The sequence below is a fragment of the Sinocyclocheilus rhinocerous genome, unplaced genomic scaffold (assembly GCF_001515625.1).
Source record: "Sinocyclocheilus rhinocerous isolate Xijiao unplaced genomic scaffold, SAMN03320098_v1.1 scaffold2419, whole genome shotgun sequence".
NCBI lineage: Eukaryota > Metazoa > Chordata > Actinopteri > Cypriniformes > Cyprinidae > Sinocyclocheilus > Sinocyclocheilus rhinocerous.
Window position 1 is genome coordinate 73,411 of NW_015629035.1, and position 5,598 is coordinate 79,008.

Genomic DNA, 5,598 nt, shown 5'->3' on the forward strand with positions numbered 1-5,598 from the left:
TAAAGGGGTGGATTTCACTTTTTTAACATTAGTTAGTGTGTAATGTTGCTGTTTGAGCATAAACAATATCAACAATATCTAGGCGCTGAAAGTTCAATGCAAAACCCGTTTTGGGCGCGGGGAGGGGCATTTTTACTGCATGATAAACATGAGCAGCACGGCACAGCGGTTTATATGTATATTTATCCATAAATCCATAGATCAATATTATTTCTGCTGTTAAAAACAAATAAATAAACTGTGTAGGAGAGTGGTTATTATGTGCCAACACTGAGAAACTCTATATTTGTGCAGTGTGCGAATGTAAAAAAAAATCAATTCCGATTTGAAGCTTGTGACATATAAACATCAACCCGATCACTTTATTTAGCGTTCATGTAAACACTACATTCAGATTCATCAATCAGAATGAATTCAGTCCGATTGAACCAAAAATTGTGCATGTAAACGTAGCCACTGTGACTGCACACAAGTTAACTTTAATGAGGTTATGTGATTAAGATGAATGTTAATGTATAATGAGTCAAGTAAACAAGAATCAAACTATCGAAATGCACACGGACCAATGTATTACAAATCAGAAATCTAAAACAGAACGGCAAATTTACCTTAAACACGAGAAAATCCAGCAATGCATCACCTCCGTGACAAGCCCAACCATCCTTCTCTGATCCATAGCACGGTTAGAGTGTCTTGTCCAAATACGCATGCACGGATTCAAGCATGCTGTACTTTTAGATTAAAATTTACTCAATATTTCTAGATTTTCCAGAACACCTGAGAGTCCTCTTTAAGGACCCCTCAGAGGACCTCAGATAATGCCAACCCTGAAACAACATACAGAACTACCACATTTTGCTATAAGTTTGATTGCATCATATAATAATTGCTGTTAATAGTGTTCATCGTCTGTTTGATTATGTCTTTAATTGATTTTTCCGTACATTTCTGCCATATGTACATTAACTGACAGTCACCACTGATAAGCTACCACTAAATATTGTAGAAACTTAATTTGCTGTAAAGTTGCTTTGCAGCGATTTGTATCGTGAAAAGCGCTATACAAATAAACCTGAATTGAATTGAATCGTGGCACCTTTAAAGGGGTGGTTGACTGCGATTTCACTTTTTTAACATTAGTTAGTGTGTAATGTTGCTGTTTGAGCATAAACAATATCTACAAAGTTGCGGCGCTGAAAGTTCAATGCAAATGGAGATATCGTCTTTTAAAATTCTGGTAGTTTAATGCCTACAAAAACGGCTCGTAGGGACTACAACGAGTTACTTCCCGGGTTTGTGACATCACAAACCCAGACAAACCCCGCCCCCGGGAACAGTGGTGTAGTGGAGGGTATAGAGAATGGGAATCTACGTCATGCCGCGTTGGATTCCGCCATGTTTTAGGTCACGCTCAGGAGCACACAGTGTAAACACACGCAAATCACCAGAGAAAAAGCCGACCGGTTTACTATTAATATTTTTTGAAAACCATCTTACATACTCTTAGAATAAAACGGACTATTATGTAAATCTCTTTAAATAAAAAAAAAATCGCTCTGTGGTTTGTCTGAGAGGCTGCAAATAGGCTATTCATTATTCAGTCTCCTTCACTACAGTGGTACTGATATAGGCTAACTGCTAAAACACTTTGGTTAGAGTAGCAATCATGGCTATTTTTTAAAGGGGAGAATACAGTTAGATCTCAAACAGTGAATTATTTATCATTATTATATATTGTCATATTGCCCAGTAAAACTGCTCAGTGTAAAGATATATACCATTATAGAGGTAACAGAACTTACTAGCTTCTTGGAAACTATGTGTATTGTGGATGCTATGCAAATAAATACCTTGACTTGAATGAACCAAGTTGAAGATTCTTATTATTAGAGATGCCGAACAACGATGCAAGAGATAAAATAAATGAATGAATGAAACTTAATCCGTGCAAACAAGTGGCTGGGTATCAACGAGCTGCCGCTAGGTAACATTTCCATATTTGATTTTTTTCTATTTGTGGTGTGAGGGCTTACAGTTTAATGCAAACCACTGTATATAATAAATCTACAGATATAAATTATTAAGACACATCTTGTTTCAGTTTAACTTTCATCCGAGTTCCGTAGTGAATGTAGACATTTTATATTATTTTATGTTTATATGATTCAACTTAAGATCGCATTGGAATGATTAACGCGTACTGTATCAACATAGCATTAATCAAAAGCAGAGGTATTTAATGTAGACATTGATAAGGGCTATGGCATAGCCATGTCTGCAGGAATTACCTCTGCTTTTTCAGCTTTCTAACACTGAAAAAAATAACACTGCAAATGATGTAAAGTGAGCCTTAACCACTTCAACGCGATCTTAAGTAGAATAATATAAACATTAAATAATATCCAGTCTCCGCTGTGGCTCCCGCGACCTAAATACCCAGAATGCATTGCCGCTGTGACAACACATTCCCATTCTCTTTATCAGTCGGCTTTGCATATACTTCTAAATCCCCTCTGATGTGCATCATTCATTAGTGTCCTGCATTAGCCAAAATCATGGAGAAGGGTGTGAAACTGCAGCCTCCGGTTGTGCAGGAACATACTATTGAAATCATGACAGTCCACCATGACTAGCTAATCAAATCACATGTACATAAATGCCAATATTCCCTAAACACACCCAGTAAAGATAATGATGCGGCCTGCTTCCCTTTAAATTTGATTGATGATTGCGCCTGCGCCTGCCTCTCATCTGGACAAATCACTTGAATGCAAGGCAAGCGGAGTGGTCTGGGGCTTGAGTGCATGTCAGGGGAGGCGCGAAGAGTGATAAAATAATATTCATAGGCGGAGCGTGTGGCCACAGCGAGTTGGGGCAAAAATGCCACTAAATTGGTCGAAAATGCCCCCTGCGCAAACAAATTAAATCTATTACAAATTAAATCTATTATATCTGTTGCTAACAAAATGAAAATGATTAGAAAGTGTCGACTGCGGCATCAAATTAAGAACTGCTCACGTTGCACCGTATTTCATTTTGGGCGATTTTACAGTGTTGCGCATTATAACCAATCACAGCTGCTATATGGACGACATCTTAGTATATGGTCATACTCGTGAAGAACATGACCATAGACTTGATGAAGTGCTGAATGCTATCCATGCCTCAGGGCTGAAGCTGAAGAAGGAAAAATGCATTTTTGGTCAGAAGGAATTGGGTTTTGTGGGACATCGTCTCAGTAAAGAGGGCATTAGACCCGACCCAGAAAAGGTCCGTGCTATCCGGGACCTCAGCAAACCCCAAAATCTGACTGAGTTAAAACGGATGCTGGGTATGATTAATTACATTTGCCGTTACCTGCCACACAGCGCTACAGTGTTACAGCCGTTGAATGAGCTACTGAGAGCTGACACAGTGTGGAGGTGGTACGAGAGTCAAGAGGAGGCATTCACAAAAGTGAAAGAAATGTTAGTTGCAGCCCCAGTGCTGGCATATTATGACGTGAACAAGCCAACAGTCGTCACGGCCAATGCCAGCAGTTACGGAATAGGGGGGGCATTGCTTTCAAGAGCATGATGGGAAGATGCTTCCAGTGGCCTTCTGTTCCCGTACTCTCACAGCCGCTGAGAAACGCTACGCTCAAATTGAAAAAGAGTGTTTGGCTTCAGTTTGGACATGCGAAAAGTTGTCACGATATCTCTGCGGTTTAGAGTCCTTCAAAGTACTCACAGATCATAAACCTTTAGTCCCTTTGATAAATCAGAAAACCCTTGACGAGGTCCCCATTCGTTGTCAGCGGCTCCTAATAAGGATGATGCGCTTCAACCCAGTGGCAGTGTATACCCCAGGAAAGTCTCTGCTTATAGCGGACACGCTGTCCAGACACCCCCTGGCCAACTCAGAACAGTCAGACCTCGAGGAGGAAGTTGAGGCCTATGTAGCTGGAGTCGAGGAGCACTTGCCAGCTTCACCCCAGAAGCTACATCAGATAGCTGATGCTACGAAAGCAGATGAAGAGTTACAAAACGTGCTTTAAAATGTCCAGCAAGGGTGGCCTAAACATATAAAAGCGGTGCCTGTCAATCTGCGAGCCTACTTTAGCCAACAAGGGTTTCTGAGTGAGTCTGCAGGGCTTCTCCTGCATGGATCAAGAATCGTAATCCCAATCAAAATGAGGGATGAAGTACTTGCTCGCATTCATGAAGGCCACCAAGGACTTAGTAAGTGTCGTGAGCGGGCACGCCTATCAGTGTGGTGGCCAGGCATCAGCTCTGATCTAAAACGTAAAGTGAACCAGTGCCAGTTGTGCCAGAATAATAAGCCCACTCAACGCAAGGAGCCATTGCTAGTGACAAAGTTACCCCCAGGCCCATGGAGACACCTTGGGGTAGATCTCCGTGAAGCAGGTGGCCATCAATACCTTGTTGTAGTGGATTATTATTCAAGATTTATTGAAATAGCCCACTTGGTGAACATGACAAGCAGAAGAGTGATTGGCAAACTAAAGAGCATGTTTGCACGTTTTGGCATCCCAGAAAGGCTGTGCTCTGACAATGCTCGACAGTTTACATCAGTCGAGTTTAAGACATTTGCAGAACAATATGGTTTTGTTCACGTGACGTCCAGTCCTCACTTCCCACAATCGAACGGAGAAGCAGAGAGGGCCGTTCAGACAGCAAAGAAAATACTAAAGCAAGATGACCCTTTCTTGGCCCTTCTCGCGTATAGGGCAACTCCAATAGCAGCTACAGGGTGTAGTCCATCGCAGCTTCTCATGGGAAGGCATCTCCGGACTACAGTTCCAGTGATGGCAAGTAACTTGGTCCCTGAATGGCCTGACTTGAAAAGAGTGGAAGTTAAGGATCGCAAAGCCAAGTATTCTTACAGATACTTCTTCAATCGACGGCATGGTGCTAGATCCTTATTGCCTCTATCTCCTGGGGACTAAAGCTGGATGGTGAAAAGGAGTGGACGACGAAAGGGATCGTAAGTCGTCAAGCTGAACAGCCAAGGTCATACTATGTGTCAACTGACCACGGAGTATTTCGCAGGAATCGTAAACATCTCCAAGCCATTCCAGGGGATACTGCTATTCAACATGAACAAGATCTACCTGGCCTCACAACAGATGTTGAGGAAAGTCACCTACCTGGGGTTCCAAGTGAGCAATTACCTGAGGCGAATCAAGGAACGTCTGTTCCTTTCTTAGAACCTACGGCAGCTGTGCCTCATACTCCACAACATGTAGTGTCACCTAAGACCACACGGTGTGGGCGAGTGATAAGAAAGCCATTGCGCTACCAGTCATAATACAGAGTCAAAACACTTTTATTTTTCCCTTTTCTTGTATTACAGAGACTTTATTTGTGGAAAGATTCATTTTGTATAATGTTTTATGTTTGTGATGTTATCAGCAGTGTAATTGAACTTTTGATCTAATTTTGTTTGTTAAAAAGTAACATACTTCGCCAAAAAGGGGGAAGATGTGATAAATAGTATATGGGTTTGTAACAAGCTTTCTTATTGGTTATTACATATGCGTATGTACGTATACGGAAGTGTTCATTAAACAGCATCAAAACAGAGTGCAAGTCTAGC